The sequence below is a fragment of the Salvelinus fontinalis genome, chromosome 32 (genome assembly GCF_029448725.1).
Source record: "Salvelinus fontinalis isolate EN_2023a chromosome 32, ASM2944872v1, whole genome shotgun sequence".
In the NCBI taxonomy this organism is placed as follows: domain Eukaryota; kingdom Metazoa; phylum Chordata; class Actinopteri; order Salmoniformes; family Salmonidae; genus Salvelinus; species Salvelinus fontinalis.
Window position 1 is genome coordinate 24,948,745 of NC_074696.1, and position 24,731 is coordinate 24,973,475.

At 41.4% G+C, this 24,731-nt stretch overlaps 1 protein-coding gene and 1 non-coding gene across 6 annotated transcripts in view; one reads left to right on the top strand and one right to left on the bottom strand.

Moving 5' to 3' along the window:
• The window catches only part of LOC129830971 (CUB and sushi domain-containing protein 3-like), a 759,188-nt gene that overhangs the window by 226,949 nt on the left and 507,508 nt on the right, over positions 1–24,731 (top strand). The gene's annotated exons all lie outside the window — the stretch shown is intronic.
• trnat-ugu (transfer RNA threonine (anticodon UGU)) lies at positions 2,161–2,237 on the bottom strand. The gene has a single exon. It is a non-coding gene; the product is annotated as a tRNA-Thr (tRNA).

The following is a 24,731-nucleotide window of genomic DNA, read 5'->3' on the forward strand; positions in this document are numbered from 1 at the left end:
CTAGAAAGAGGCCCAAGTTCCCGATTTTACAATTCCGAGTTAGATGAAAGTTCAAAATAGATTTTCCCAGTCGTATCTCATTTTTCCTGAGTTCCCAGTTGTCTTGAACTAACTAAAGACAGATTTTGCAATTCCGAATTAGCAGTTGATTTGAGAGCAGCACAAATCATGCTTCATTGACAGCATGGCCAAGGTTGAATGTTTATAATTTTAAACTAGGAAAAGAGACCCTTAATCTTAGCAGGCTAATAGCAGGCTAATGATTGCTTTGCAATGCATGCAGTTAGCTACTGATTCCTTCCAAATCATTCATTGTTGAATTTGCAATTTCCAACTTGTTGTGTAATGTTTATGTCCAGTGGCTCATGAGCTCCGATACATTTGATCTAGAATTTCTCTTCATATGACAAGGATTAAAAACGATTTGCCAGTAGATTGTCGACTTGATGTTGTCCAATCAAAGTCCAATCAAAGCTACTGTAGATTTAACGTGATAATTTTATCTGAGGCCAATGACCTTGAGCCTTCTTGGATGGGCACTTCTTATGTAACTCTATGGCAGCTCCCAAGGGGCTAGAATTTTAGAGCTCTACCCTTAGACTTGGCGGTGATGTAGTATACCCATGAGTGACAGAACACTGTGCCAATCACGGCGCAATGCTCTGTATTTTCTGCTTGCTTGCCCAACCACCACAGAAAGCTCTGAGCTAGGCTGAAACACCTGCATTTTGAAGAGGCCTTACTTAAGAAAACAAAAAAGAGACCATGTTTGTATGAGGCTTTATTAACTCAAATATATATGTTTTTGCAATAGCATGCAAAACAGGCACGCCCCCCCCCCCCCTCCCTCAAAACTGCCCTGAATGACGGGTCACCACTGTTGTTACGCCACCATTAATGTATAAATTAACATGCACAATGTCAACATGTGTCAAATATATGCGTAGAAAACATTGTATGATAAAAGTACGGTATGTGTAACCAGTTGCACAGCCTTTTTTAATTAAGATTCCTAAATTATAATTTATAGGTGAATTAACATATGAGATCATTTTAAATTGACTGAATGTTTGCCAACGTTTTGGCCGACTCTTTTTTTTCTTCAGGTAACACTTGGACCGAAAAGTTTAGTAAACTAAAAAAAGCTGTGGAACCAGTTACTTAATAATAATTAGTTGAAACAAATGAATTTGTGGGTGTTTTTTTACAGTGTACATTAGCATCATACTTACCATTTAATGCACATTTCCTCTATTTAAACAGTGGGAGCACCCTTCGTGCTTAACAGAATGATTTTGTGTTTTTGTTCCATCTAAATAACTGTAATCAAGGAACATTTTGTATTTAGTCCTATATAAATGTCAGTGCAATTTTAAAATGTTACAGTACAGTTTAATGAATGCACACACAACTTGATGTTTGAAAGCTTAAAACAACTTTATTATAATGGGATCCTTTATAAAGCATGATATAATTTACATGCAGTTTAGTGTGAATGCTATGAGAAATATTTTTATGAATACCAGAATGCAAGTCTAATCAGTGCCCCACACCTTTCAGTTAATTAGTAATAATTGCCAACGTAACTGAAGTCATGGCTCCAAAAACGGTCAGTAGATATTTTTGTTTAACAGTTCTAGTTAACAGTTTAATGCTGTTCTATTTACTATAGAACAGTATTTCATTTGTTTCGAGAACAGTTTTAAAATCCTGGCTGCCCAATTCTGACATTTTGTCACAAATTGGTCTATTTGACAATAATTGGGAAAAATACCAGGATTGGGCTGCCTGTGTAAACGCAGCCTAGGATGCCTATCTGGAATCTTCATGAGTGTGTGCTGCAAATCTGCCAAGCCTGAAATAGCATTTCTCTCTGTTAAACTTTGGTGTCGAATCAAATCAAATAAATAAAAATATTAGTCACATGCCATGCCAAATACAACAGTGAAAGGCTTACTTAGTTTAAAAAAAATACGGATAAGAATAAAAGATAAAAGTAACAAGTAATTAAATAGCAGCAGTAGAAAAATAACAATATATACCGGGGGGGTGCCGGTACATTTACATTTACGTCATTTAGCAGACGCTCTTATCCAGAGCGACTTACAAATTGGAAAGGTCATACATATTCATCCTGGTCCCCCCGTGGGAAGTGAACCCTGGTCCCCCCGTGGGAAATGAACCCACAACCCTGGCGTTACAAGCGCCATGCTCTACCAACTGAGCCACACGGGACCAGTACAGAGTCAATGTGCGGGGCACTGGTTAGTTGAGGTAATATGTACATGTAGGTAGAGTTAATTAAAGTGACTATGCATAGATGACAACAGAACGTGGCATTGGTGTGGAGAGGGGGGGGGGAGCAATGCAAATAGTCTGGGTAGCCATTTGACTAGATGTTCAGAAGTCTTATGGCTTGGGGGTAAAAGCTGTTTAAAAGCCTCTTGGACCTAGACTTCGCACTCCGGTACCGTTTGCTGTGTGGTAGCAGAGAGAACAGTCTATGACTAGGGTGGCTGGAGTCTTTGACAATTTTTAAGGCCTTCCTCTGACACCGCCTGGTATAGAGGTCCTGGAAGGGCAGGAAGCTTGGCCCCAGTGATGTACTGGGTTGTTCACACTACCCTCTGTAGTGCCTTGCGGTCGGGGGTCCGAGCAGTTGCCATACCAGGCAGTGATGCAACCAGTCAGGATGCTCTCGATGGTGCAGCTGTAGAACCTTTTGAGGATCTGAGGACCCCTGCCATTTCTTTTCAGTCTCCTGACGGGGAATAGGTTTTGTCAAGCCCGCTTCACTCAATCTAGGTAGGGGAGAAAAATACATAAAAAATCCCAGTATTTATTTAAAGACATGCTCCAGAACATCGGTGCCTACTACGTTTTTTTTAAACCTCCCACTTTGGGCTTGATGTTTCAATTTATTGTTCATACTGTCACACCCTGACCTGAGATATCTCTGTTTTCTTTATATTTTGGTTAGGTCAGGGTGAGACTAGGGTGGGTACGTTAGTTTTTCTATTGTCTAGGGTTTTTTGTATGTCTAGAGTTCTTGTAGGTCTAGGTGATTTCTATGTCTATGGTGGCCTGATGTGGTTCCCAATCAGAGGCAGCTGTTTACCGTTGTCTCTGATTGGGGATCATATTTAGGTAGCCATTTCCCCTTTGGTGTTCGTGGGTTCTTGTCTATGTGTAGTTGCCTGTCAGCACTCGTTTGTATAGCTTCACATTTCATTTTGTTATTTTGTTAGTTTGTTCAGTGTTCATTCTTTTAATAAATAAGAATGTAGGCATACCACGCTGCGCCTTGGTCCGATTCATACGACGAACGTGACACATACATACATAATCTATGAGCATAATTACTGTCTTACCTCAACTAGCCACGAAATCCAGCCCCTTGCCATTTGAGTGACAGCTAGCAAGTCGCACACACAGTAGAGAGAGATAGCAATGACGTGGTGCACATATTTGCACATACTGTATGTGACGTATTACGCAATTTTCGGGGATCACTTTTTACTCTTGAACGTTACTTTCAGAACTACTGGCTAAAAGGTATTACAAAGGAAAGCAGAGTAAGCATTTTACTGAAGAGCAAAATACATTTCAGAATAAATCAGATAAGCTTGCCAAGCAGTGCCTATACGTTTCTCTAAACTAGGGATCATTGGGACATTACCAAATCAACTTGAATTCATGGAGGAAAAATAATCTTGATGTCTTCTTTATGAACATGCAGACACCAAATGGAAAACATAGGAAAGTGCAAATTAAAGTCACATTTTCTCTTCCACATATGCATTATGCATTAAATCTCAAGTCGTTCATCTGCCATTTATCTAATCAATGCATGGAAGTCACATTTATTTCACTTCAAATCTAGATAAATGTCTTTGGTTCTAAACTAAAACATGCAGAGTGAATGGTTGGTGTCACACAATGCATTTGATCTCCATCGTTGGACAGTTCTTAGTGATGTAAAACGGAATCAGATTACCGACTTGTGTTACGATAGATGAAGTAATCCAATGATAGATTGCTGGGATGGAGCAGCTCCTGTGGTCGTGCTAGACACACTAACAGTTCACATGGATGAATACTCTGTCTACTCTATGTCTCATTGTGTTCCTTGTGTGAAAAGGCTACCTATCATTGTGTTAGAAGGAGAGGTATCGGTATCCTCAGTTTACATGGATTAGAGTTATGGTCATACAACCCTTGTTAATCAATTCTCCCCCATTATTAATACACACTAACTACTAATTTTGAGGGGGGTGTTATTCCCATAGACTGTAAATAGAAAATGGACAAAGCCTTTGATGACGTCACCCCATTGTTTCCTACGTGAAGTCTCAGTGGCTGATTTGAAGATCAGGAAGTGCCATTTTAGTGTGTTGCCATCTTGCTTTATGGACCTGCACTCTCTCATTGAGTATCTCAAGTTGAAGGCCGACTAGGGTACTGCAGGCTAGTGGTAGCAACTCAATTATCCTTATAACTTCTTCTGTGTGCGTTTAAAAAATAATTGGTTCAAGTACATATATCTGGTGTAATAAAAGCAATTAGTGGCACCTTGATTGTCTTAAAAAAAATAATCTTTACACAAATATTGACCAGGAAGATTGCTTTCTGCAAACAACAGCCTGTGGTACCGCTGTCGGCATTAACTTATAGTAGTAGGTAAACATTATTAAAGTTACTAGTGTTCCATTATTAAAGTGACCAGTGATTCCATGACTATGTACATACAGTAGGGCAGCAGCCTCAAGGTAAATTGTTGAGTAACCCGGTGGTAGCCGGCTAGTGATGGCTATTTAACAGTCTGATGGCCTTGAGATAGAAGCTGTTTTTCAGTCTCTCAGTCCCTGCTTTGATGCACATGTACTGACCTCACCTTCTGGATGATAGCGGGGTGAACAGGCTGTGGCTCAGGTGGTTGATGTCCTTGATGATCGTTTTGGCCTTCCTGTGACATCAGTGGCTGTAGGTGTCTTGGAGTGCAGGCAGTGTGCCCCCTAAGACCGCATCACCCTCTGGAGAGCCCTGCGGTTGTGGGCGGTGCAGTTGCCATACCAGGCGGTGATACAGCCCGAAAGAATGCTCTCAATTGTGCATCTGTAAAATGTTGTGAGGGTCTTAGTGGCCAAGCCGAATTTCTTCAACCTCCTGGGTGGACCATTTCAGATTGTCAGTGATGTGTACGCCAAGGAACTTGATGCTTTTCACCTTATCCACTGTGGTCCCGTCGATGTGCATAGGGGTGTGCTCCCTCTACTGTCTCCTTCGTTTTGTTGACGTTGATGGAGAGTTTTTTTTCCTGGCACCACTTCGCCAGGGCCCTCACCTCCTCCCTGTAGGCTGTCTCGTCATTGTTGGTAATCAGGCCTACTACTGTTGTTTTGTTTACAAACTTGATGATTGAGATGGAGGCGTGCGTGGCCACGCAGTCATGGGTGAACAGGGAGTACAGGAGGGGTCTGAGCACGCATCCTTGTGGGGCCCCTGTGTTGAGGATCAACGTAGTGGAGGTGTTGTTTACTACCTTCACCACCTGGGGGGGGGGGGGGGGGGGGGGGGGGGGGCATCAGGAAGTCCAGGACCCAGTTGCATAGGGCGGGATTCATCGTCTATAGATCTATTGGGCCGGTATACAAATTGAATTGGGTCTATGCTGTCAGGAAAGGTGGAGTTGATATGATCCTTGACTAGCCTCGCAAAGCACTTCATGATGACAGAAGTGAGTGCTACGTGGCAATAGTCATTTAGTTCAGTTACCTTTGGTTTCTTGGGTACAGGAACAATTGTGGCCACCTTGAAGCAAGTGGGGACAGCAGACTGTGATAGCGAGACATAGAATATGTCCGTAAAAACACTCCAGCCAGCTGGTCTGCGCATGCTCTGAGGAAACGGCTAGGGATGCCGTCTGGGCCGGCAGCCTTGCGAGGGTTAACACGCTTAAATGTCTTACTCACGACGGTCACCAAGAACGAGAGCCCACAGTCCTTGGGAGAGGCCGTGTCGGTGGCACTGTGTTATCCTCAAAGCGGGCGAAGAACGTGTTTAGCTTGACCAGGAGCAAGACGACGGTGTCCGCGACATGGCTGGTTTTCCCTTTGTAATCCGTGATTGTCTGTAGACCCTGTCACATAAGTCTGATGGCTGAGCTGTTGAATTGCGACTCTACTTTGTCTCTTAACTGACATGTTACATGCCTTATGGATGGATTAACTACACTTTTTGTGTTCATCCATATTCCCAGTCACCTTGCCGTGGTTAAATGCGGTGGTTCACGTTTTCAGTTTTGCGCAAATGCTGCCATCTATCCACGAATGTTGGTTTGGGTAGGTTTTAATAGCCACAGTGGGAACAACATCCCCTATACTCTTCCCGATTAACTCCCGATTAACTCAGTCACCGTGAAGTTCATCAGGTAGTGTATAGGGGATGTTATTCCCAACTTCATGGCTTCAATAAGAGGGGTTAGTCGTACTCCCTTGGTTATTCCCAAATCATAACACAATTGATGACTGTTTATGGAAACACCAATACTGAAATAAATGACGCTATAACAACAAAAATCAACCCCAACTCTAACCTCCTCTACCCCTACTGAGAAACTATTTACAATTTTCGATTGTTCTGTTAGTCGTTTTTTGTTGCAGCTTTTAGGCAATAAAGCTTGGGCTTGCAGATTCGAGTGGGCAGAGAGAGTTGGTGAGGCCTGTTGTGAATCCATAAAATCGTCATGACAGTGCTGCTGTACAGGTATAGCGAGAGGCCGAGGGAGGTTTTTTAATCTGCTCAGCTCTGCTTTTCCAGTTCTGCTGTGCTGGGGTGACGACATCCTCCAACGGTATTACCAGGCATTACTGTCAATACTTGTCATCCAGCTAACCGTACCTTACACCTGGAATTCCATTCCCCACAAATCAGCTCAATCCAGTCCATCCACAGGCCTGGTCAAAAACAGAGGTACTACATACACAACTGCCAAATCAATGACACTTTTTTGGTAACGGGGGACAAAGTAAAGTTTGTATATGGACACCTTCCAGCTAGGCTTTCAGGATGTTTGAACCCCTCATAAATAAAAAGTGTGTGTGTGTGTGTGTGTGTGTGTGTGTGTGTGTGTGTGTGTGTGTGTGTGTGTGTGTGTGTGTGTGTGTGTGTGTGTGTGTGTGTGTGTGTGGTCACAGATACCAGAATGGTAAACTGGTCTGATGCAAAGCAGAGATGCATGTTGCTAGCTGTGGCCCTTCCTACAGATGTAGAGGCAGGTTCGGTAAACCCCAGTAACATTTTGGCTATAAATATGCATTACATAACACTGGCATCAAAGCTGTTCTTCATCCTGCTCCATGCATTAGAACAATTGTCCAGTAAATCTAGAGTAAATTACCAGGTTATAATGGTAGGTGCAGTTACATGATATAATCGTAGCTTTCAGAGATTATATAATAGCTTTGAGAGAGTGGATATGTGGGCGAAAGCAGTGAAATGAGGAGCATTGGAAATAGTTATTTTTAGCCAATTACAGGCTGATTTGAATGAACCATATTTCAGTCTATCTGGACCATACTTTGATTGGTTCCACAACCATGATGCTCACCCTGACTTGTCTTGTGTAGATTTTGATTGTCACTAATTCTGCATAGTTTACATGACGCCCATCCCAAGCATCAATTTAAAGGCTGTGGTTAGATCAAATACATTTACCGCCTAAAATTAGCTCTCTTTCAGTCAGACGAAATTCCTTGATGTGTATTACAACAGTGATAATTTGACATTCCGACTCTGAGCCCGAACGGCAAGCTGCTGATGCAGCTAGCACGTCTTTACTTTTGATAGCCCTGTTTGTGCATTGTCAAGAAACTGAAATCAGCCGACATTTGGACTTAAAGAAGTGCACCACTTCTCCCGTTTTCCCCCGTCTCTTAGCTCTGAGGCCCTGACAGTCCAGCGACCACCTGCTTAACGATCTAAATCCCATAGCTTTTAAAAAGGCTGTTTAAGTGGGAGCTGACATCCACACTACTCCAGTTATACATGCTGAGCACCATATATGCAGCAACCCAACATAGCTGAGGAAGCATGCATTTAGACTGGGATGGCTGAATGTGTCTCACGCGGTCTGTACTACTAAATAATTGTGACATACAGTATGATTTATCGGTAGGGCTCTAAATAAAAAAATTCTGAGTTAGCACTGGTGCTCCCAACTTTTAAAAAAGTTAGGAGCACAACATTTAAGCTAGGAGCACCAGAATATATGTTTTTTTTATTGATTGCGATATAGCTTATTTGGCTTATATGAATTCACAGCTAGGCTGCCCATCACGGCTGAAACAGATAAGTACCTACTGCAGTCAGTTGTTTTTCTCTACCCTTAAGCAGGCCTGCAATCTGAAGGCCACGTACCGTAAGCCTATGTACATTGCCCAGACTGCCAAATATCAACGCCACCAACTTGCATTGGTATCCCAGGCTATCTAAGAGTGATATGAGGGGCTATTTAGGGAGCTTGTCTGAAAAGGCCTGCTTCATGTAACAATCGAATGAACCGCCTACTTTCAAAGTCAACACCCGCTTCTGGCCTCCCCTCACAACAAAAATATCTGGCTTATTCAGCATAAAGAAAGCACATGATAATCTACACCAAACCAGGTTCCTCTGACAAGAGATTGTTTGTGTATGTGTGCTTTTGGTGAGATCACCTGTCTCACCGCAGTAGCTACCAGGTCGACCAGGGGGTCATGCCGAGCAATATACAAGTCTTTGTATAAACTGCAACCATGAACCGCACACACAAACACACTTTCATGTGCTAATGCCGCCTGGGTTTGCACTTGTCCTCCGCATAGCTAATCCAGTACAGCTGTGTTGTCTGTCTCTGGCCTACCCTCTGGACACATCATTAAGTAATTGCTCCCTATAGACATACTCCTATTTTGAACCCAACAGCTGTTTACTAACTATATTGGAACAGGGAATGGCACTCGCCACATGGTATGACAATGAGATTAAATTAGTTGTTTCTGTGTAGAATAAGAGTGATGTAGTGTCCAAAATACAAAAACACAAAAATGGCTCATATCCACTGACTCACTGAGTTCTACAATTTGTTAATCATAATAATACTATATAATATACGGTATGCCATTTAGCAGATGCTTTTACCAAAGCAGGTGTAAACAAAGTAAGCATTTCACTACATCATTTACACCTGCTGTAACCTGTGTATGTGATGAATACACTTTAATTTAATTTGAAAACGACTTCATGCATGCATAGATTTTACGTACGGATGGTCACGGGAAATCAAATCCACTTTCCTGGTGTTGCAAGCACCATGCTCATTGAACTGAGCTACAGAGGACCACATGTTGTGTGTTCTAAGACAATACAGTATCAAGAGCAAAGATACAGGGTCTCCTAAATCATATTACTTTCCCTATTGGTTCTATTGTTATCCAAACTGAATTAATTTCTCTATTGTATTACTTATCTAGTGGTTTGGCTGAAAATCACAGGTCAAAGGATACTGGACTATTCTACCACAATGAACAGTAAAGGTGGTGCTTCAATGGGCTTAGTGTTTTCTCATCCACTCTCTTTTTCTTCCTAGTTCCCCTTTAGTGTTCATGGCCCTGCTACTCAGTACTATTCACCAATGGTAATTTAGAGGCCTTGGACTGGACTGGCACATAGGAATGTTGGCAGGCATTCACCTCCACCAGCCTCAAGGAGCTAACAAAAAGTTTGCGTACCATATAGCACACTATTCCCTATGTAGTGCACTACTTTTGACCAGAGCCTTGGAACAGCCAAAGAACAAACAGCACACCCTTGAGAGAGAAGAATCAGTCACCATCACTCACCCTCTTGTAGGGAGGTGATCCTGATCTTCAGATTGCTATCTATATGTGTCCAAATGAACTTAGATGAAATCATGATTTCGATAATGACGTTGATGTACCAGGCGCCTTTGAAAGATCTCCAGGCGATTTAACCATGTTTTGGGGACATAGTCATGTCGCTGTCAATACTCAACAGTGACATGACTATAATATTGGCATGGGTGATGAATGTCAGACATTGAGGACAGAGTACTCAGCACACCCCAGTGTCGAGAGCCCAGACAGGGATATATTAAGCCAATTATACAGAGAAGGAATTAGGAAATGGGCAATGTGTGACTGGGCCAGGGTGGGACTTTGGCCAGAATTCTCCCAATCTCCCTTGCTTATATAAACTCTACAGATCCTTGGGCCAAAGTAAGTAAGACACCCATTATACTTCCTGGTACGAGAGATCACCGTCACTTTCTCTCCGGTTACACCAAGTATTCTTTTATAGTATACCCTAGTGTTGGAGATTATCTTGTGTACTCTAAAGGTGTTGGTCCAAAGAAAGAGATCCATCCGTTTAACATCCTTGTATGAGAGAGGGCCCCTTCCAATCCGAAGCATACATTACCTCCAGATACAACGGCAAGCATGATTTTATAGTATACCATGGTGTTGTAGATTATCTGGTGTGCCGAATCATTTCGTCATAGTGTTACGGTGCAGCTTGACGGCTGGCAGCACAATCAGAAGCACAGAAAGAAGATGCATGATGTAATATGTTCTGCGTGATCGTGTTACGTCCTGATACTCACCGTGTAATGGATCTACTGTTTCCACTGTGCTTTCTGGGTTCTGATTCTGATTGTCACTGGCTAATGTCACTGCTGCTGCATGGTGCTATTGACAGTTCTGAATGGCGTGCTGCTCCGAGAGGATCTTCTTTATTAGATAGTAATGAATGCCACAAGGAACAGAAACAGGAAATTTGTTTTAGTTTGCAGTATTGTTGTCTCTGGAGGACTGGGTAGGGAGAATACATTTAAAAAACACTGGGGCCGGATATTTGTCAGGTCGTTTAATGGAAGTGTTGGCATGTCTTTGTTAAGTGAACTCAAACCTCAAACCCGGTTTAATAATAATTCAACGTCTACCTGAACAAACCCTCTTCCCCCTCCTGTGAAAGAAGCCTGTTCAGCCAGTTGATCTATTTATAAGTAAGACCTTATGACAGTGAGGCATTATATTTAGGGCAGTTAATATTAGACACAAAGCGACTGGCCTGACAGAACTTTGATCATGGCCCTGGAACAAATCCATACACCAAACTATTCTCTCTCTTTGTCTCTCTCTGACACTCTCTCTCGCTACTCTCCCTCCCTCTCTCTCTCTCTCTCTCTTTCTATCTATCTCCCTCCCTCTCTCTCTCTCTCTCTCTCTCTGTCTCTTTCTCTCTCTCTCTCTCTCTCTCTGTCTCTCTCTGACACTCTCTTGCTACTCTCCCTCCCTCTCTCTCTCTCTCTGTCTCTCTCTGACACTCTCTCTTGCTACTCTCCCTCCCTCCCTCTCTCTGCCCCCTCTCTCTCTCTGCCTATCTCTCTCTGCCTCTCTCTCTCTCTCTTTCTCTCTCTCTCTCTCTCTCTCTGTCTCTCTCTGACACTCTTGCTACTCTCCCTCCCTCTCTCTCTCTCTCTCTGTCTCTCTCTGACACTCTCTCTTGCTACTCTTCCTCCCTCTCTCTGTCTCTCTCTGACACTCTCTCTTGCTACTCTCCCTCATCTCTCTCTTTCTTTGTCTCTCTCTCTCTATCGCTCTCTCTATCGCTCTCTCTCTATCGCTCTCTCTCTATCGCTCTCTCTCTATCGCTCTCTGTCTGTCTGTCTCACCATCAGATTAGTGTTACCTTGGGTGCTCTAAAAATGCTTCTGGGTTTATGCTTAACAATATCCTTCCTGCCTCACAAGCCTCAAACACTATATACGATGAGAGCTGTGCTACTGTCTGTATCCATGGTGATAACTATAAGTGAGGGCCTGTTTAAAGCCTGGGTAATTTTGAGAGATGCATGTTTTATCAGAGAGCATCAGCGTTAGGATTCAGGCAGCTAAACAGCATATGCATACAACAGACCTATAGCTGATACCCCCATGGTTGGAAATGCACAGTTTTAGAGAGAGTAATGTAGTAGGTTACATTCACATTTATCACCACTGCTCCAAATTGACCTGTCAGCAGAAGTTTTGTTTGTGGTGCCTTATTTTTGTTTCAAGTTAATTGCCGAGATGGATTCTAGAATCTTCCCTTATTGTTCCAATCTGCTTTCAGGGACAATATCTGAGAATCGTAATTTCAGCGTCTGTGGATGGAGGGTTCAGAGCAATGCTGATGTAAGCTAGAGGGCTCATTAAGACACTAAATGGTTTAGGATGTTCAGGACAATGTCCAGAAATGGTGCCCTCATTTGAGGCTTTATGCTAGAAGGGCACATTAAGCTAGGACAAATAAATTGGCTTAAAATGCATTCTGTGTTCCCGTCCACATACTGTTAAAAACAACTCTAAAGACTAACCAGGCAAGTTGTTTTTCCCTATTACCCACAATCCTCCACTTTGATAATGCAAACATGATATGAGTAGGCCAAAATATCTTAACAGATACAGTATATACTGTATTTAACAGAAATATCTTATCAGACTTACCTTTCAATGTCTACCAAAGTTTCGTTTCACATACTTTCACATCAGTTCCAGGTATGTTCAGGTCATAACCTTATTTCACTTTTCTGAAAATAATCTCTAAATCCACTTCATCTCCCCCCTTTAACCCCCTTTACCCCGCATTATGCCCCCACACCCCAATCTTCTCTGAGGTTCCTTTGTTCTGCTTGCCCACAGTTGATGCTCGGGGACACGGGGATGTTGACAGTTTAATGCTAGGCTTGCCCGCGCCAGCTCCTTCTTTGTCTCTCCTGTCAGAACCTCACCTGTGGAGCACAATCGCCATGATGAGCCTGGCTTAGAGTGGGATATTAAGCTTTTAAACAGGTCACTCAAACGTACCATCAAATGTCTGTGTTCTCCGTCTGGTTTACTTGAAGTATAGAGGGATAAAATGGAGGGAAAAAATTTGATTTTACATTTAAAAGTCCAGAAGAAGTTCTCGTAAACCGGTGGATCATTTTACTTACAGCGTACTTAGATATACTTGGGAGGAGTTGCTGTTTCCATAGCAACATTGCTAACACATGCCTCTTTGAGGATGGAAGCTTAGTAGCTTGCCTTCCTATCACTTTAAGAGCTGCTATTTCACATTCAAGCGTTCATGCACAATACGGCGCACCAGAAAATATCACTCCCAATGTCCACATTAAATATTGATGTTCTATTTTGGATATTAAAAACCACATATTAAACATTGAGAGCACGTGACTACTTTCAAATGTGCTGCGGGGTAAAGATAATTACACAAATCATATTTTAAAAAAAATAATTTGACTTACAAATGAGTCCCTTAAATAAAATATGTTGGAAAACGAAAATGTTAGTATGATTAGCTTGGCACTGTGTATCTTCATTTTTTATAAAAAATAATTCTGCATCAACTTAATGCATTATGATATGACTCACAACTAAAAAGCGTTGTATAATTAATGAACCTGAGTCGGGGATGTGCTTATAAAGGCTGAACAAACAAACACAGAAAATGTTAGTCTATATGTGCTTGTGCAGCCCATACCACAGCACTTAATGTTTCCTACATTTTAAATAGCATATGATAGTGTCGAACATAAGTATGAGTATTATACATTAAAGTGAAGCTTATGACTCCATAGGAAGGCATTGTTTTGTAGCCACAGTGACTGTTCCATTTATTGTAGTCAGAATCATAAAGATGGATATATACAGTGCATTCGGAAAGTATTCAGACCACTTCAATTTTTGCACATTTTGTTACATTACAGCCTTATTCTAAAATTGATTGAAAAATAAAGGAATCATCAATCTACAGTACACACAATACCCCATAATGACAAAGAGAAAACAGGTTTTTAGAAAATGTATCAAACATTGTAAATAGAAGTGCCTTATTTACATAAGTATTCAAACCCTTTGCTATGAGACCTGAAATTGATCTCAGGTGCATCCTGTTTCCATTGATCATCCTTGAGATGTTTCTACAACTTGATTGGAGTCTACCTGTGGTAAATTCAATTGATTGAATATGATTTGGAAAGGTACACACCTGTCTATATAAGGTCAGTTGACAGGGACATTGCATTTCAGAGCAAAAACCAAGCTATGGGGTCGAAGGAATTTTCCATAGAGCTCCGAGACAGGATTATGTTGAGGCACAGATCTGGGGTAGGGTACCTATAATGTCTGCAGCATTAAAGGTCCCCAAGAACACAGTGGCCTCCATCATCCATAAATTTAAGAAGTTTGGAACCACCAAGACTCTTCCTTGAGCTGGCCGCCCGACCAAACTGAGCAATCGGGGGAGAAGGGCCTTGGTCAGGGAGGTGACCAAGAACCTGATGGTCACTATGGCAGAGCTCCAGAGTTCCTCTGTGGAGATGGGAGAACCTTCCAGAAGGACAACCATCTCTGCAGCACTCCACCAATCAGGCCTTTATGGTAGAGAGGCCAGACGGAAGCCACTCCTCAGTAAAAGGCACATGACAGCCCGCTTGGAGTTTGCCAAAATGCACCTAAATGACTCTCAGACCATGAGAAACAAGATTCTCTGTTCTGATCAAAACACGATTGAACTCTTTGGCCTGAATGCCAAGCGTCACGTCTGGAGGAAACCCGGCACCGCTCATCACCCCACCAATACCATCCCTACAGTGAAGCATGGTGGTGGAAGCATCATGCTGTGGGGATGTTTTTCAGCGGCGGGGACTGGGAGACTAGTCTGGATCGAAGGAAAGATGCGAAGGAAAGATGAACAGAGCAAAGTACAGAGAGATCCTTGATGAAAACCTGCTCCAGAGCACTCAGGACCTCAGACTGAGGGCGAAGGTTCACCTTCCAACAGGACAACGACCCTAAGCACACTGCCAAGACAATGCAGTGTCCTTGAGTGGCCCAGCCAGAGCCCAGACTTGAACCCAATTGAACATCTCTGGAGAGACCTGAAAATAGCTGTGCAGTGACGCGCCCCATCCAACCTGACAGAGCTTGAGAGGATCTGCGGAGAAGAATGGGAGAAACTCCCCAAATACAGGTGTGCCAAGCTTGCAGCGTCATACCCAAGAAGACTAGGGGCTGTAATCGCTACCAAAGGTGATTCAACAAAGTACTGAGTAAAGGGTCTGAATACTTAGGTAAATGTGATCTTTCAGTATTTTTTTATTTTTTTGACATTTGCAAAAAAAAATGTCCTTAAGTGGTTTTGTGTGTAGATTCATGAGTGAAAAAACAGCTATTTAATCCATTTTAGAATAAGGCTGTAACTTTTTTTTTTATCAAAAGGCATTCGCACATCTGAGCAATCTTATTTGCAGGTGCATGGCAACAGTTGAACAAGATGAAGGAAAAAGGAAACCGCACACTGCTCTTGATAGTATAACTAATATTTAATAAGCTTACGTATCGGTCTCACGGCCTTCGTCAGAGCTTTTGTGAATTTTTTTTAATTTGCACCCTTATGTAGACTTAGCCCCACCCACATCCATTCCACACATCGAAGGGGGTTGGAGGCAAAGGAAAAACAAATAAGTGCTACCAAATATAACAATATGCATTTCAGAATAAGGCTGTAACTTAACAAAATGTGTAAAAAGTCAAGGAGTCGAAATACTTTACGAATTCACTGTATAATATACGTATACGTATACGTAGCTACTACTTCCATATTGTATGAACAGTTCCTTCAGAAAGTTTTCACACCCCTTGACTTTTTCCACATTTTGTTGTGTTACAGCCTGAATTTAGAATAGATTGACATTGAGATTTTGTGTCACTGGCCTACACGCAATACCACATAATGTCAAAGTGGAACTATGTTTTTAGAAACGTGTTATGGCATGCCTAAATAAGTTCAGAAGTAAACATGTCCTTAACAAGTTGGATGGTTGGATGGACTAACTCTGTGTGCAATAATAGTGTTTAACATGATTTTTAAATGACTGCCTCGTCTTTGTACCCCACATATACAAGTATCTGTATGGTCTGTCAGTCGAGCTGTGAATTTCAAACACAGATTCAACCACAAAGATCAGGGAGCTTTTCCAAGGCCTCACAAAGAAGGACACCTATTGGTAGATAAAAAATAAAAAATAAAAAGCAGAAATTGAATATCCCTTTGAGCATGGTGAAGTTATTAATTACACTTTGATTGGTGTATCGATATGTACCCAGTCACTACAAAGATACAGGCATCCTTCCCAACTCAGTTGCCAGAGAGGAAGGAAACTGCTCAGGGATTTCACAATGAGGCCACAGAGTTTTATAGCTGTGAAAGGAGAAAACTGAGGATGGATCAACAACATTATAGTTACTCCACAATAGTAACCTAAATGACACGGTGAAAAGAAGGAAGCATGTACAGAATATAAATATTCCAAAACATATATCCTGTTTGCAATAAGTCAACTAAGTTAATCTGCTAAAACTAAACTTAACTTTATGTCCTGAATATTAAGTGTTGTGTTTGGGGAAAATCCAACACAACACATCACATCACTGAGTACCACTCTTCATATTTTCAAGTTGGTGGTGGCTACATCAATAATAATAACCTAAAACACAAGACCAAATATACATTGAAGTTGTTATAGTTATAGACCACATTGAATGTTCCTGAGTGGCCGAGATACAGTTTTGACTGAAAAATGGCTTGAAAATGTATGGCAAGACTTGAAAATGGTTGTCTAGAAATGATCAAAAACCAATTTGACAGAGGTTTAAAAATTCAAAAAATAACAGTTTTCAACTATTGTACAATCCAGGTGTTCAAAGCTCTTAGAGACTTACCCAGAAAGACTCACAGCTGCCAAAGGGGATTCTAACATGTAATTGTTGTATTACATTTCAATAAATGTGCAAAAATGTCTAAATGCGTGTTTTCACTTTGTCATTATGGGGTATTGTGCATAGATGGGTAGGAATTCAGGCTGTAACACAACAACATGTGAAATAAGTCAAGGGGTATGAATACTTTTCTGAAGGCACTGTATTGTCAGACAGCGTTCGTAGAGCAATGGGCTGGTTTGGTTGTTTGGTTCAGGTACTAGGGCTGTGGCGGTTATGGAATTTTGTCAGCCAATTATTGGCATGTAAAATACATAATTTTACAGTAAGTAGAATATAATTGAACTTAAAATAGAAAGGATATTTTTCCCATATTTTTCCCATATTTTTCCCCTTCCCATTCTGGAGCGCATAATGAAGTGGCTGTGTTGAGCGTAAAAATTATAATTTGAAACAAGTCCTACATGCTAAATTTAGAGTTATTTGGCAACATTAGTTGTGAATGATACACACCTTAAAATGGCTTAGAAATAAAAAATATATTCATGATTTGAGAGTCACAAAAGAAGCTTGCGCACTGTTCCTTGCCTCAGGCTGCACACGCTGTTCTCTCATTAATTAAGTGATCATATTTTCACCCATCAGACTATTATCACTTTAATCTTGTCTTTACTAATACTGTATGTAAAATTAGTTTAGATTTAGAATGGCCCATTATTACATGGACAGGTACAGGGACAGAGTAAAAAAGACATGTCATCCTTATGCACTGGAATAGCGAATGGAGGCCACTTTCCCTGACGGTACGTTTTTCAGTCATGTCAGGTAGGCAACTCTGGTTAATTCGCTGCTCAACAGGTGATATTCCGCCCAAACTCTGTATGCCATGGGCTCTCCAACCCTGTTCCAGCAGCTACCCCGTGCTTAATTTGAGAAACCAAGTGAAATCTGTTGGGGAACATCGATACTAACATGTTTTCACAACAAAACTTATTTCATGAAACTGTTGACAGCCCCTCTCTATGCGCTGGAGAAATAAATGGTGGTGAGATATTCTGTAGCTAACCGTAATGTGTCTGCCTATTTATTATGAAAATATAAAAATACCCTTTTACTAGGCTATTCAAAATCAAATACAGATTCACAATAGTTGTTGTCTAACTCTGAATTTGTTAAATGTAGGCTAGGCCAATTATGTAATATGTGTAATATGGGGTAGGCTATGTATTGTATAATGGCAGGATCATTATTTTAATTCAGTATTTTTCCCGTGCTTGGACTCATACAGTATACTGTATAGGCCTATGCCTCTCATAGGAAATCCATGCAGAGGGACAAGTTATTTGTAGTGAACCTCTATCGCCCGCCAGGTAAACTAATATGATATTGTTAATCTTGCCGTGCAATGGCTATGTGCATGCCAATGAATTGTTTACCACGTCTGTTAAACATGAGAGCATCTCTTCAACTGAAAATATAAAACACTAGAGTGTATGCTAAGCAAACCAGTGTATGCGAAGCCCCTACCAGACAACGCTGTGATGTGTTGATCACATATATTATTAAAAACAAATCGTGAAGGGTCTTCACACTTACAGCGTTGCTTACCATACAAGTATGATATTATAGTAAAGACTTCCTTCCTCTGATCATGACCATTGAGAGTAACATTTGTTGTGGTTCAGGGCCCGAATGTAGAGATGTAGACAGGGGTATGTTTGAATTTGTTTACAATTTAAATGTCACATTGAATTTAGACTATTTTGAGTGCCTTGTTGACAAATAGAAAATACATTTATTCTGATTCATTCTTAGATAGATTAAGTAGAGTACAGCCAGGAATACTTGTGGAGTCCGACATTGGAATACCTCTTTTGCTCTGTATTTCCTAACTCAAGGTGAAAAATGTGTGCATAAGTAAATACCTAGATTCCCTAGAGAGAAATAGACAGGACAAGACCGGATAAGAGATACAAAAAAAAAGAGCAAGAAGAAGGAAAAATGCCTGGCAGCCAATTAAAATGACCATCCTTAACTTTTGTACTTGTTATTAAGCTGGTGGTTATTTTCTCTTTGTTATTGTGATCTCACTCCGTCTGCCTACTCAAAGAAACAAGGTTGAGTGAAAGTGTAAGTTCATTCTCTATGTATTGATTCACTGAACATACCCTGTTAAAGATTTGGAGACGAAGGGCAAAAATAAATCCTTTAATGTTTTTCTTTAAATATGAGAAATCGTATGCATAGCCTTTGTGCGAACATTCAAAAACTGTCTTCTGTAAATGTCTTAATTTAAGTCTATCTGTCTTAATTGTCATTTGTCATATAGCACAAGCGAATGTCCTGGAATCCAATACATCAGCCGAACCAGTTTAATATACCATTTGTCTCTTTTATTCAATTCCATTCACACTTTTGCAGATTACGAATTTCTTATACCCTATCAACTATCAGCACAATGGAAGTGGTTTCAAAAGACATATCTGTTCCTCTCAACCCATCATACCTTTAAACATTCTACATAGACTACATTATATTAATGGCATGCTATTAATCTTGCCAATTCTCTATCTTACACGTGAATAGACAATGCATGTGGGCTTGTGAATCCAGATCACCCTTATTATCTATCAGTGTAAACTAAAAAGCTTGCATTATTTCTTAATTAGAAATTAACATATTGTTGTTATTCTTGGACTTGGTCTAATGATCTGCGAATGTATTTAATGTTTAAGCATTACAGTCAGACAGTGGAAAACACAGACATGTCTGCATTTTAATCGTATGTTTGAGTATGCCCTAGTTTGCTCCATTTTGTCCTTTACCTACGAGTTTGTTTTGCTATCCGTAGTGTAATGTTTGGTAATGTGGTTTGCCCTGGGGCTGGGTACACAGAGAACTCAGGTGTGAAGATCACATCTCGATGCGTGAGGGACATTTCCAAAGAGCAGCCTACTTCAGTTGAATTAGAATGAAATCTGTCACACACGACCCTACTGAGAAATCTAGACTCACATGAGAGTTCTTGGCTGAGAGGTCTTGTCAGTTGCAGTCGGATTTTCAAATTGCACTTCAGCCACAACAACTTGGGGACTTAAATACACTGCTCAAAAAAATAAAGGGAATACTTAAACAACACAATGTAACTCCAAGTCAATCACACTTCTGTGAAATCAAACTGTCCACTTAGGAAGCAACACTGATTGACAATAAATTTCACATGCTGTTGTGCAAATGGAATAGACAAAAGGTGGAAATTATAGGCAATTAGCAAGACACCCCCAATAAAGGAGTGATTCTGGAGGTGGTGACCACAGACCACTTCTCAGTTCCTATGCTTCCTGGCTGATGTTTTGGTCACTTTTGAATGCTGGTGGTCTACAACCCAGTCTACAACCCACACAAGTGGCTCAGGTAGTGCAGCTCATCCAGGATGGCACATCAATGCGAGCTGTGGCAAGAAGGTTTGCTGTGTCTATCAGCGTAGTGTCCAGAGCATGGAGGCGCTACCAGGAGACAGGCCAGTACATCAGAAGACGTGGAGGAGGCCGTAGGAGGGCAACAACCCAGCAGCAGGACCGCTACCTCCGCCTTTGTGCAAGGAGGAGCACTGCCACAGCCCTGCAAAATGACCCCAGGCAGGCCACAAATGTGCATGTGTCAGCATATGGTCTCACAAGGGCTTATTGTTTTGAGCAGTGTATATATTCAGCATTAAATTACATTCAATCAGAATTTACGACTATGACTAGGCACAAACAGTGTATGCAAATGTAATTATATGATTATCTATACATTGTCTCATGTCAGATGGCGTTACTCTTAGCTGAGGCTTGTACCTGAACTGGTCTGTCTTCTAGGACGTGGAATTCATCTCTAAAAATGGCTATTTTGGTCATCTTCCTAAAGCTAGTTCGTAATTCTAAAAATCACGTTGCTCTCGGTAAGTATAATACACTAGCTACTACGGAAAATCGTGCTCGATCTGCTGATCAGACTTGCTCCAGCTAGCAGACTAGTACAAGCTTGTTTGAATGGCCATACGATAGCTAGTTTGCCAGCTTGTGGATGAAGTTCTACTGCACCAAAGCTGTTTTCAGAAACAGCATGTCCACTACGGTCAAAAGTATGTGGACACCTGCTCGTCGAACATCTCAATCTAAAATCATGGGCATTAATATGGAGTTGCTTCCCCTTTGCTGCTATAACAGCCTCCACTCTTCTGGGAAGGCTTTCCACTAGATGTTGGAACATTGCTATGAGGACTTGCTTCCATTCAGTCACAAGAGCATAAGTGAGGTCGGGCACTGATGTTGGGCGATTAGGTCTGGCTCGCAGTCGGCATTCCAATTCATCCCAAAGGTGTTCGATGGGGTTGAGGTCAGGGCTATGTGCAGGCTAGTCAAGTTCTTTCACACCGGTCTCGACAAACCATTTCTGTATGGACCTCGCTTTGTGCATGGGGACATTGTCATGCTGAAACAGGAAAGGGCCTTTCCCAAACTGTTACCATAAAGTCCGAAGCACAGAATCGTCTAGAATGTCATTGTATGCTGTAGCATTAAGATTTCCCTTCACTGTAACTAAAGGACCTAGCAGGACATAGCCCGAATCATAAAAACAGCCCCAGACAATTATTCCTCCTTCACCAAACTTTACACTTAGCACTATGCATTCGGGCAGGTAGAGTTCTCTTGGCATCCGCCAAACCCAGATTAGTTCGTTGGACTGGCAGATGGTGAAGCGTGTTTCATCACTCCAGTGAATGTGTTTCCACTGCTCCAGAGTCCAATGGCGGCAAGCATTACACCACTCCAGCCGACACTTGGCATTGCGCATTGTGATCTTAGGCTTGTGTGCGGCTGCTCGGCCATGGAAACCCATTTCATGAAGCTTCTGACGAACAGTTATTGTGCTGACGTTGCTTCCAGAGGACAGAAGATTTTAATGCACTACACTCTTCAGCACTCGGCTGTCCCATTCTGTGAGCTTGTGTGGCCTACCACATCACAGCTGAGCCGTTGCTCCTAGACGTTTCTACTTCACAATAACATAACTTATAGTAGACCGGGGTAGCTCTAGCAGGGCAGAAATTTGCCAAACTGACTTGTTGGAAAGGTTGTATCCTATGACGGTGTCGTGTTGAAAGTCACTGAGCTCTTCAGTACGGGCCATTCTACTACCAATGTTTGTCTATGGCGATTGCATGGCTGTGTGCTCAATTGTATACACCTGTCAGCAGTGAATGTGGCTGAAATAGCCAAATCTACTCATTTGAAGGGATGTCCACATACTTTTGACAATGTAGTTGTTAGGTTCCAATTTTGAGTAAATAACTCACGGACACTAGAGAAGCTTAACCAAGTTTAATTCTTCCCAAAGGGTTGTTACAGCTGTAATTCTGACCAAAAAAAAACATTTCACACAAGCACTGATATTTAACCCTTTCTCCTAGGCTGAGTCTCCTCCTCTGCAACTGAACAGCCAATGCATTTCTGTTGCTAGACAGAACCTTATTGATATCTGTTCTTCCTCACTTCATCTAACCACTTCATCTAACCATCTAACCATCTAACCAAAGTGCTCACTCCTCTCCAACTCAAGGCTGTCATGGTTATTGATACCAGACTGTGTCTCTTCTCCACCCAGAGGATCCCTGATGGCTAACATATTCTGACATAATGTAAACGTTATACATCACCCTCAGTGACATTGTTAGGTTCTAAGCTCTCCACCCGTCTCCCCTACACATTCCAAAGCCATCTGACTCCTACAGATAACCATTAACTTCTGATGTAAAAACCATTCTCTATCACCCCTCAGATACTATAGAATTACTTCTGATCTATCATGTCTCTAGTACAGCAATGTTCAAAGTTTCACCCAGAATCCAACATAGTTTATCTGTCTCTGACAACTGGCACTGTGCCTCGCTACTTTGTAACATTTGGCCAACGCGTTAGCTAGCACATTTTCGTGCACATTTCAAATTTCATAAATACTGATTCAACAACCACAAAACACCCAAGCTAGATGTAGAATTAGGCAGTGAAGACTTGCTCATGATTTTTTATATTTTTAAATTAGCTGCAGGTTTATAGTTTCGTGTCGGATTAACTCTGTCTCTTTTGAAGATGAAAGAAGGTTTAGTGGACGATGTCACATTGGTAACATTTTTGAATGTTATGACAGCATATTGTAGCCAAACTTCTTTTTAACTATCCCGTTAGTGTTTGTGAGTGATCAGACAGATCAGAGCAGACAACCGTAACACTATCTGATATGAGACAATGAAGATCTAAAATCAAAAGTACACACCACAAAGCAAAATGCTTGACAGCAATGGAGTTGATCAAGTGCTAGTGAGATTTTTGTGCAAATGGAAGATCCCGATTGTAAAGTACATCGTTACAAGGCCTACTCTCTCCATACACATAATCCACTAGCTCCTATTAAGTATAGGAAGTTTGATCCAACCTTTGATGATCGTCAGCAGCCCCTCCAAACCCTCACAAACAGGCAAATCTACCCAATCACTTCAAGCTCATCATCTTGACTTGGTGATCCCCGTATTGGCACTCAGATCTGGGAACGGAAAGGCTAGTACATAGGGTAAAACCCATGCTGGGATCTAATGCATCTTTTATAAAATCCCATGGCTAGAAACCAATGCATCCTTAATAAAATCCCATGGCTAGAAACTAATGCATCCTTAATAAAATCCCATGGCTAGAAACCAATGCATCCTTAATAAAATCCCATGGCTTGGAAATGAATGCATCCTTAATATAATCCCATTGCTGGATGTAGGGAAGGAATGGTGGGTGAATAAAAATGATCATGCCCCAGTCTTAGACTTTGACACTTATTGCATAGTCTCATCAGAAGTTTCAGTTGGTAGTTTTGACAGTTTATTTCAGCACCTATCAGACACCGTGTCACGATCGTCAATAGGAGAGAGAGATGACCAAGGCGCAGCGTGTGAGAAATACATCTTCCTTTTAATATAGATGAAGACGTAACACGAAAAGAAACACTCTTACAAAAAAACTAACAAAACAAACAAACGACCGTGAAGCTATGAACGTAGTGCACACACAGGCTACAAACGTATAACATAGACAATTACCCACAAACAGCTAAAGCCTATGGCTACCTTAAATATGGCTCCCAATCAGAGACAACAGAAACCAGCTGTCTCTAATTGGGAACCCATTCAGGCAACCATAGACTTTCCTAGACAACTACACACAACATTAAACCATCTATACACCTTAACCCTCTAAACCATACAAAGAAACAGAAAACATAGAATGCCCACCCAAACTCACGTCCTGACCAACTAACACATACAACAAACTAACAGAAATAGGTCAGGAACGTGACACACCGACCATGTCAGACTGTCAAGTATACTTTTGGGTGAGTGTGCTCAAAGAAACAAAGGTAATACCAAAACATACTAGAAAGAAAATAAATAACGGAATTCCATGTGTAAGAGAAAGGTTTGTTGTCTGATATGAGCCCAGCAGTAGATCTAGCAGCTGCATAAGAAGTGGTAATGCCTTAGTAAAGATATGTCCAGCCTCATTAGTAAGGTGTACGTAGCAGATTGAGCGCAATTTACCAGAAGCACTGCCCGGAAAGAACATCCTTTGAGATAATAGTAACTCCATACTCCAAACCTGCATGGGGCGCATCTCAGCTACTGATTAGATTGCTATCCACCTGGAAATTGGCAACAACCACATTTACTGCATCCCAAATGGCACCCTATTCCCTATGTAATGCACTACTCAAAAGTAGTGCACTATATAGGGAATAGTGTGCTATTTGGGATGCACAATTGGTCCCTCCCTCCCTTCATCAGGTTGAACTACTATGGACTATTGCCCTGACAAATATTACAAAT